At 40.6% G+C, this 10,771-nt stretch overlaps 1 non-coding gene across 1 annotated transcript; it reads left to right on the plus strand.

Annotated features, from left to right (window-relative positions):
* The first annotated feature begins 8,782 nt into the window (after positions 1 to 8,782).
* On the plus strand, positions 8,783 to 8,857 carry Trnas-uga. Its single transcript has one exon. It is a non-coding gene; the product is annotated as a tRNA-Ser (tRNA).
* Positions 8,858 to 10,771: the final 1,914 nt, after the last annotated feature.

The following is a 10,771-nucleotide window of genomic DNA, read 5'->3' on the forward strand; positions in this document are numbered from 1 at the left end:
GAAGACTACAGCAATTCGTTGACAGATAATATGTTTTTATGGTCAGTTTGGGGGCGATCTGCGGAACTGAAGAAAACTTCACACGCCATAATCTCTAAAAAATCATTTTATTGGGTGACCGGTTTCGACAGAGCTATGCTGTCATCATCGCATCTTATGCTTTTGAATTTTTACAGCACATTATCCATTAGGGTTGCAAGTCGCTTCACACTGTATATGTACACCCCACTACCATGAAGATCACCACATACGTTCAAGTCAAAGTAACATGTACGGACATAAATAAACTATACTGCACCGACTGCAAGTGGTCATATTCACTACTAGTTAGCATCTGGGTAATATGTTGTGATAATTCAAAAGGATAAGATCAGATGGCAGCAGAGCTCTGTCGAAACCGATCATCCAATAAAATGCTTTTTCTCAGCGATCTTGGATTACGAAGTTTCCTTCACTTATCATCAAGGTTTTTACCTGCGCCATGAACTCGACTGGTGTCGGTCCTACCATGTATATCTGGAATGTTGTCGTCGAGGAAGCGCGTGCCTTTAATTCTGCTTCCACCACTCACATTTGACTGTAGGCGGCGTCTGAACGACAATGAACAACAAAACGGCGCATACTATCATATCGATGCTTATGCATTGATTTCCACTATAACTGAGTTACTGGAAGCAGCAACAGGGTAAAAGGGGTGATTCCGTATCTGATAGTCTAGCATGCGGTATTTACCCCAAAGATACAGATTAAGGAATACTTGAACATTTTGTATTGGACTGCAGTCTCTTCGCTAAAGTATACAACTTTTTGGAGATTTTACATTTCAGGTTCCAGCAAATCCCTAAGTTTTGTGAAAAAACCATGGACTGCAATTGTGACAGGTCCTTGATTGTCAGTAATTAAGCAAAACCTCTGCAATGTATTTATTATTTTCGGCAAAATAAAGAATTGTATGAACGGTAGCTTCATTGTTTTCCTGATGAAAACTATGAAAACCATCCTGGACAGCAAGAAAGTAATGTTCTGCAAAATATATATACTGCAATCAAAGTTTTGTTTCGCAGTTGTAACATACTTTGATGTTTCAGGTCAGAGAGTTTTTTTGCCATCTCAGTGACAAAATTATCTGCTGGAAGTTACTTAGTTTCAACTGAGGCACCATCTGTTTGGATCCAATGTCTGTTCTCTATTTTCTTCAGGATCAACATGCTTCGATCAGTAAGGTGCAATTCAAGTGCACTTCCTCCAGAGTACCTCTCACGTATGGCATATAAGATTTTCTTTCAGTACTGCACACCGCCAAAGGCATTAGAAATATGTAGTTGTTACCAGTGATGCTATTAATAATTTTGGAAATTTGTCTTAAGGTCTTATGGGACCAAACTGCAGAGGTCATCGGTACCTACGCTTACGCACTACTTAATCTAGCTTAAACTAACTTACACGAAGGACAACACACACACCCAGGCCCGAAGGAGGACTGGAATCTCCGACGGGAGATGATATTAATAAGCATCAAATTTGACATTTTGATGAAGATTGCAAACACCACTGAATGGACAGCTGGGAAACGGAAATTTAAACAACATATTTGCTTGAGTTTATAAAATTTAGAAAAGGCCAATTTTTTGCTAAAAATTGGATAAAAACTAAAGTTTGTTTGGAATGGCATAGCAACAGTCATTTTTCTCTAAGTCATTTCGTCAAATTTCATTTCTTGCCTGCTAAACTCATCGTCAAAACATTCAAGGAGTCGACTCTTCGCTCTGTCAGAAAGAACTCCGACCAACCTTGTCAATGGTGGGGCTGGCACACACTTCTCACTTTTAATTGCTTCAGCCATGATCTCAAAGAGACAAAATTCGGCAGATTTTTTTTATTGGGCCAACTCTTTGTTGTCAATGGTGAGAATATGAAAATTCTCAACATAGGTAGAAACGTGTACTTTTTTCAAGAGTAACAGTAAATAAATACGATCAGAACATTTTATTCACTATTAATTACCTGAAACTGCTGATTCATGTCTTTAACTACAGTTAGCTTAATATGTAAAAAGCAATAATAATTGATTATAACAGCTGCTGCGGAAGGTGGTCATGCAGAAATTTTCACAAGTGATGAAGCTTCGAAAATGCTCATACGCCTTAAAAAGCTTTAGAGAATAAAATTATTGTAGTTCAATACTCAGATATACTACGACGGTAGCAACGAGATGTGTTCTACAGCTCTGACCGTAGATGTGCACATCACACACACGGTTGTCTCGCTTGCCCACTTATACATTCCTGTAGACGACAAACACATCGAGTGCCTCGACGTATGCGCGCTAACTTACAAAGTGAAGCGAAACAAAATCGTTTCGCGCGACTTGGCTCTGCAGCGCCGTCGGGGTGAGAAAGAGGGAGCAAGGCTGAGAGTGAGAGGGAAACATTAAAAAGACATAGACAGATATTCCCCCACCACACAGCAATATCACCATTTATTGCAGTCACATTGCAGCAGTGTTACGAGCAACACTATTGCGGCCACACATCGATCTAAAATACAGCCCATGTCAGGACTATGAGTAAAGCACGATTCTCTAGTTTGGCAATTATGTCAGTCGGAAATAGGGTAGCTGAAGGTATTGACGTTGATGAAGCAATTTCAAAATTTGCAGCAGGAGAAGTTCGAATAGACTCTAAGTTACTTTTTAAAGGCACCTACTACTGAGAAGATCTTTGGATGTTTGTGCTGTCTCATTAATAATCAATTAAAATGTGTTATTTAAAAAATGCGTTTTGCTTACTTGTTTCCGTTCATAAAAACTTTTTACAAAATAGTCATATTATACTTTGTTTACTTAACTAATTCCGTGAGAAAACTGCTTGCCCCAAAACAATTTGTATTGATTGTGTGTGTGGAGGGATTGGGGGGGGGAGGGGGGTGTACCACGTTATAACTCCGCACCAGCTGCCAAAGTACACTACTGGCCATTAAAAATGCCACACCACGAAAATGACGTGCTACAGACGCGAAATTTAACCGACAGGAAGAAGATGCTGTGATATGCAAATGATTAGCTTTTCAGAGCATTCACACAAGATTGGCGCCGGTGGCGACACCTGCAACGTGCTGACATGAGGAAAGTTACCAACCGATTTCTCACACACAAACAGCAGTTGACCACCGTTGCCTGGTGAAACGTTGTTGTGATGCCTCGTGTAAGGAGGAGAAATGCTTACCATCACGTTTCCGACTTTAATAAAGGTCGGATTGTAGCCTATCGCGATTGTGGTTTATCGTATCGCGACATTGCTGCTCGCGTTGGTCGAGATCCAATGACTGTTAGCAGAATATGGAATCGGTGAGTTCAGGAGGGTAATACGGGACGCCGCGCTGGATCCCAACGGCCTCGTATCACTAGCAGTCGAGATGACAGGCATCTTATTCGCATGGCTGTAATGGATCGTGCAGCCACGTCTCGATCCCTGAGTCAACAGATGTGGACGTTTGCAAGACAACAACTATCTGCAGCATGGACTATCAGCTCGGAGACCATGGCTGCGGTTACCCTTGACGCTGCATCACAGACAGGAGTGCCTGCTATGGTGTACTCAAGACGATCCTGGGTGCACGAATGGAAAAACGTCATTTTTTCGGATGAATCCAGGTTCTGTTTACAGCATCATGTTGGTTGCATCCGTGTTTGGCGACGTCGCAGTGAACGCGCATTGGGAGCGTGTATTCGTCGTCACCATGCTGGCGTATCACCCGGAGTGATGGTATGGGGTGCCCATGGTTACACGTCTTGGTCACCTCTTGTTTACATTGACGGCACTTTGAACAGTGGACGTTACATTTCAGATGTGTTACGACCCGTGGCTCTACCCTTTATTCGATCCCTGCGAAACCGTACATTTCAGCAGGATAATGCACGACCGCATGTTGCAGGCCCTGTACAGGCCATTCTGGATACAGAAAATGTTCGACTGCTGCCCTGGCCAGTACGTCCTCCAGGTCTCTCACCAGCTGAAAACGTCTGGTCAATTGTGGCCGAGCAACTGGCTCGTCACAATACGCTAGTCTCTACTCTTGATGAACTGTGGAATCGTGTTGAAGCTGCAAGAGCAGCTGTACCTGTACACGCCATCCAAGCTCTGTTTGACTCAATGCCCAGGCGTATCAAGGCCGTTATTACGGCCAGAGGTGGTTGTTCTGGGTACTGATTTCTCAGGATCTATACACCCAAATTGCGTGAAAATGTAATCACATGTCAGTTCTAGTATAATATATTTGTCCAATGAATACCCGTTTATCATCTGCATTTCTTCTTGGTGTAACAATTTTAGTGGCCAGTAGTGTACTTAGCTACGTCATTGATCACTCCCTAACTACGAAAAATATTCCCTTACTCCTGCACTTCACTGTCAGCAATACACGTGATAACAGGTGACTTTCTCCAGGCATTTGCCGAACCTAAACAAATCCTTCTCTCCGATTTTCACGGGGTATAAAGTGATTCATTACTCCAAATCATTCCTCTCCAGCCGTCCAGCAATGTAGCTCATCGCGTTGCTTAGCACTGACGGCAGAAATGTGTGGCTTATGAGGAGGTGCTCTACCATACTATTCCATTCTTTGTAGCTCCCTGTGCATGGGCATTGTGTTAGCTAGACTGCTAGTAGATTCTGAAATTCACGAGTGATTTCTTCGGCTGATTTCATGCGACTTTTTACAACCATCCTCCGCATTGCTCGACGGTTCCTGTCCGTCAGTACGTAAGGTCTGCGTGGTCTTGGCTTAGCTCTGGCTGTTCCTTCATGTTTCAACTTCAGGTCACAACATCAACAGTCGAGTTGGGCAGCTTTAGAAGGACTGAAGTGTTCCTTATGGGTTTGTTAGTCAGGTGGCATCCAAAGACCAGGCCACGTTCCTTCACTGTGCTCGCTCGAAGGAACAGTTCTGGTTCAAAAAAATGGCTCTGAGCACTATGGGACTCAACTGCTGAGGTCATTAGTCCCCTAGAACTTAGAACTAGTTAAACCTAACTAACCTAAGGACATCACAAACATCCATGCCCGAGCTAGGATTCGAACCTGCGACCGTAGAGGTCTTGCGGTTCCAGACTGCAGCGCCTTTAACCGCACGGCCACTTCGGCCGGCGAAAAGTTCTGCTGTTGCTTCTTCTCTGCTGACAGTACAACGCTCCTCGCCTCCTTTTATACTGGGGGATCTGACTCTCGTGACATCTCGTGGTCAATCCCGCATTACATACGTGATTTCAGATACTTTTGATCAGATAGTCTACTGAATCAATGAAATAAAAATTTACTACTAAGAAGAAGGACATGAAGCGCTATCAAGCATATCTTCAAAGGAAGTGACTGAACAAGTTGTTAACAGCCGGTCTACCGAGAGACATGTTCCAGTCGAGAAGCCACTGGGCTCGCATTCGAGAGGATAACGTTCCAAGTTCCTGACGGGTCATCCAGATTGTTTTGCCCTGCTCCAGTGTCTGGCGCAGTTATTATATCGGTTACTGCTTTTACAATGGCAGGTTATCAAGATTTAAGTGAGTTTGAACGTGGTGTTATAGTCGACGCACGAGCGATAGAACACAGCATCTCTGCGGCAGCGATAATGTGGGGATTTTCCCGTACGACCATTTCACGTGTGTACCGTGACTATCAGGAATCCGGCAAAACAACAAATCTCCGACGTCGCTGCGGCCGGAAAAAGTTCCTGCAAGAACGGGACCAACGACGACTGAAGAGAATCGTTCAACGTGTACGGGTGTGGAGACAACCTCGTGAAGCTATGGACGCTGCATGTCATCAAGGGACTGTTCAAGCTGGCGGAGGCTCTAAAATGGTGTGGACGTATGCAGTTGGAGTGATACGGGACCCCTGATACGTCTAGATACGACTCAAACAGGTGACACGTACGTAAGCACCCAGTCTGATCATCTGCATCCATTCATGTCCATTGTGCATTCCGACGAACTTGGGCGATTCCAGCATGACAATGCAACATCCCACATGCCCGGAATTGCTAAAGAGTGGCTCCAGGAACTCTTATGAGTTGAAACACTTCCGCTGGCCCCCAAACTCCCCAGACCCGCCTCGTACTCTTACGGATTTATGGACAGTCCTGCAGGATTCATGGTGTCAACGCCCTCCAGCACTAATTCAGACATTAGTTCTGTCCAAGCCACGTCGTGTTGTGACACTTCTACGTGCTCGCGGGGGTCCTACACGATGCTAGGCAGGTACCAGTGTCTTTGGCTCTTCAGCGTATATAAGAATAATTACTTTATTTTGGAACCTATACTAATCGGTAAAGTAAAACACATCACAAACGCAGTTTCAGTGCTGACTTGTCTCATTAGCAGCCCAAAAACAAATTTGGAAGAATCCAGATGAAAAAACGAGGTATTTTACGGAGCATGTCATCTGCCAACCAAAACCAACTGGAGACTGTCTGCCTATCTCACGTCAGAAAGGAAACTGGGATACGAGTTCAAGTTTGACAGAGTGGCTAACACACAAATACAGTGCTCCTTGTGGAAACCAACGTTAACTGGGCCGCCACTTTCGTGGTGGTCAAAACACTGAGTGGAACCAGCCTATGGTTTGTCTGTGTGGAAAGTGAACTGCTTTATTTGATGAATTGTTCAATTTTTCTTTGTAGTTTGTTTAGCGAAATATTAATTAAAAGTGCCTGAGTGTGTTGAGCTTCCAGTTGCACAAATCGAAGTGACAGAACAACAGTTATTTAGTAAACATTATAGTTTAACTAAGATGTGACGAAGACTTTTAGTAGCCCTGCCTTGGAATATTAATTATTCTTCAAATAAGTGCCGAAACGTAATTAACTTAACAACAACTATGGGCTTCCTTGGAAAGATAAGGAGATAACAAAGAGATGGGCAGCAAACATGAAGCAGGAAAATGGTTTCTAATTGTACAACCAACTATGCCTGCTCAACTCACTTTGAAGATAAATATATGTACCATTAGAACACAAATGATCAGATGTGTCTTTTGTCAATGGCAATCGCAACTGTACCTAATTTTTCATAACATTTACGAAAAAAAGGATAAAATCTTACGACCAGCGCCTAGAAAGCGAACTTTAAGCAATCTGGAAGATAATACTCTTAATGCGTCACCGGGAGCAGATAGCAAGCCTGAAATTTAAGTTTATAATTATACTGTTTTATATATTATTATATCTTTTAATATTATATAATATCAGTAGTTTAACTGTTAATGTTATAGTGAAAAATTCCAAAGCTGATCACATGTTAGCCAAACATTTTAGAACTTATAATCTAGGAATACTTCTCAACGTTAGTTTTATGCTGTAAAATTATTGTAGTCTTATGGTGATTATTCTTTGTTTCAGTCTCTAATTACTCTGTTAATGGTGATCATAACTACAGCCTTCCGAGTCCAAAAAAGCTGAAAGCAAAATATGATATAATTCTAGCTGAGGATGTTCTATGAAGACGGAGACGAAGCGAATGAAACGTGACACAAGAGAAAAATAGTGCAATTATGTACTTTATCGAGTGATTTGAGAAAAACACTATGTGATTCAGTTCCTGATACTATGCTAAACAATGAAAATTTTATAGATCCATTGAAGGGCTTTTAGAACTTCAAGCCATTGGTAACGTATCACAATGTTCTCAACCAATAAGGACATTAGGTATGACGCTACATTTTTTTCTGCTCAGGCATACAGATGTTTGAGAAAGTTCGTGAAATTGCCTCGCCCAAGAACACTTCGCTAGTGGAGTATGACTGTGCTTGACTACCCAGGTTTCGCAGAGAGAAGTTTTGCAAAAATTACCACTGAAGCCAAGGCTAGTAGAAATCAAATCTTTGCAACATTAATGTGTTTGCAGTGAAAAAAAAAAGATAACAGATTATGTAACTTTAGGAGGGAGTGGAATAAGAAGTGATGATACTGAGGTAACAAAAGAGGCTCTCGTGTTTATGGTTACAGCATTAAACAGAATATTCGTGTAGGTTATTGTTTAGTTAATTCACTATCTGTCAACGTAAAACTACATCTGTCACAAAAATACCTGAAAAAATTGGAAGAAACTGATGTAACTGTAGTAAATGTAGTTTGTGCTGGTACTGCTGCAAATAGGCTTTAATAGCAAAATTAGGTATAAAGTGTAATGAACGTGTAGCACAATGTTGGTTTTTAGATTCTTCGAATAATGAGGAAAGGTGTTTTGTATGTCTGACACAGCTCACTTACTCAGACTATCACGCAGTGTGCTTGCAGAATAATTATACTTTATTGGATGATATCATTTCAGAAAATGAAAATAAAATTAGGTTTTAAGGAATTTTGTGGGTGTGAGGTAACAATAAAACACATAAAAGTGTTAGTAATGTATCTGGCTTGGTTTATTCTTGTAGTCCCCCAGGGAAAGGCATTATGACACTGATTTACAAAGGGCATAGGGTCACAATTTGTGAAAGAATTGATAACTGCATTAATTATTTCAAATCTATAAGGCTCTCTGATGCAAATCCTGTTATTGTGCCAAAATAAAAATGACTCTGCGTGGATAAATTCTAAATTTAATGAACATAAAAATTTTCTGAACAATATATGCGGCAGGATAATGCAGAAATAAACTATGTTTTATCCTGAAGAACTCCTTTCTTTCAGGAGTGCTAGTTCTGCTAGGTTCGCAGGAGAGCTTCTGTAAAGTTTGGAAGGTAGGAGACGAGGTACTGGCAGAAGTACAGCTGTGAGGAGGGGCCGTGAGTCGTGCTTCGGTAGCTCAGTTGGTAGAGCACTTGCCCGTGAAAGGCAAAGGTCCCGAGTTCGAGTCTCGGTCGGGCACACAGTTTTAATCTGCCAGGAAGTTTCATATCAGCGCACACTCCGCTGCAGAGTGAAAATCTCATTCTGCCAAGCCAGGACTACTTAGAGCTTTTTTTCTTCAGCTCAAGTACAGGAGGTGGAAGCAGGAATAACCCAAATGCTGTTCAGTTTAGGTCAGGATACAGGCAATGCGTAATTCCTCAAGTAGATCGTTCTCAACACGTAAATTTTCTAGAATTCAATTTAGATATGCTGCCTCCTGTCACTCTGCCACGACATCCTCTTTTTAATAACGTGAGCTCAATAGCTGTAAACCATTGTTACGTATCAGATTATTCTTTCCTTAGTATGTGCTCGGAATATATAACTGAATAATTGGACGCATGGTTTGGTAAGAAACAAAAAAATTCACTCTACTGATAGTTTAGCTGACTTTTTCTTTAAAGTGATGTCAACTAAACTGGTTCGATCATACTGAAGGATGTAAAAAGCAGCTTAATATATCCTACTACAGATATTATTAAAGTTCTTCAAATTGCTGAGGTTTTTAAGAGTAATAAGAATTCAATAATATAGGAGAGGAATATTTTGTTAAGATATCAAACACAAATGTTATAATTGTTAATGGGTTCCTTTTTTGTAAACTGCCTCTATCTGTTTACGGCAACAGAGTTTAGGGAAGAAAACCATTTCGTTAAATTTGTGAAACTTCTCCTTAAGCGATACCTTATCTGTAGAATAAACCATCTGTGCTGATCAGAATCTTTCAAGGGGAGAGAGACATTCATAAGACAATCGCATACCAAGTTCATTGTCATCTTACTCAGGTCTGAAGCTTCTCTTGACGTTTATCCGTATTTGCGATCTACAATTTGGGTTCTTTTGGAAATCTGTCTTACGCAAACACTGCATTTCGCATTATTCATCCACTGTGTTTCAAGGACAATAAAAAGGTGTAAAAAGGAAACGCTAAAGACTTACTATTTTATTACTATTAAGTTGCTATATTATTTATTTTCAACCACCACTTATGCGAGTTGTTTTCAAGTTAGTTTTTTTATTCACTTTCAAACATTATACATGCAATTACTGTAAGTATTTCTGATATACAGCGAAAGAAACGAATTGTATTTCCACTGTTGCCATTTAATAACTATAGTATTACAGCTTAGAGTGTGGTAGTAATAATAATAAATTCATATCACTGAAATCTTATTTCTCATACTCTTTTATTGTATGGCGCGCTGTTTATTTGAATCTCGCAGCGAAGACAATTTTAAATCTACTCTAAAATACACAATGCAATGCGTTTAGGAACCTTTAAAAAGTCTAACAGGTGATTTGTGGTTGTTTTGAAGCTTAGCTAGTCTACTGCAGAACAATTCAGTTGACTGCCCAATTGTGTTATGATCAAATGTAGACATTCTTCAGACAAAATTATTGATAGTGTCTTTAATATTTCGGATGCAGCTGCATATGCAGGCTAAAGAGTGTCAAAATGTTAAGGTGATTAAAATGCTCTTTACATCACATTATTGAAGTAAGTGTTCTTATACCTCTAACGACGCTATTGCCATTTGATAGCATTTTTTAAATCAGGAGGATTGACCCACAAAAATTCTGTAAGTAAAGTTTAAGTAGCCAAATCAAAATTCAGTGTCTACTAGTGTTTTACTTACACTATTTCTCAGTTTGTGCAATATATTAGTTACTCAAGAGAATATAGAGCGCTACTTTTCTGTAGGGCAAGAGCAAAGTTTCTTGGCTGACTCAATAGGTTACATGGCATAAGAGAGTATTTCGTCACAGCTTGAGGTTTAAATTGGTTTTTAATTGATACAGTTTTTCAACAGTCTGATTATCCTTCCAGTTCATGTTTTTTAGCTTAGAGGGTGCCTATATATTCTGAAATTCCAAGTTGTACACAACCAGA

The sequence above is a fragment of the Schistocerca americana genome, chromosome 5 (assembly GCF_021461395.2).
Source record: "Schistocerca americana isolate TAMUIC-IGC-003095 chromosome 5, iqSchAmer2.1, whole genome shotgun sequence".
NCBI classification, from domain to species: domain Eukaryota; kingdom Metazoa; phylum Arthropoda; class Insecta; order Orthoptera; family Acrididae; genus Schistocerca; species Schistocerca americana.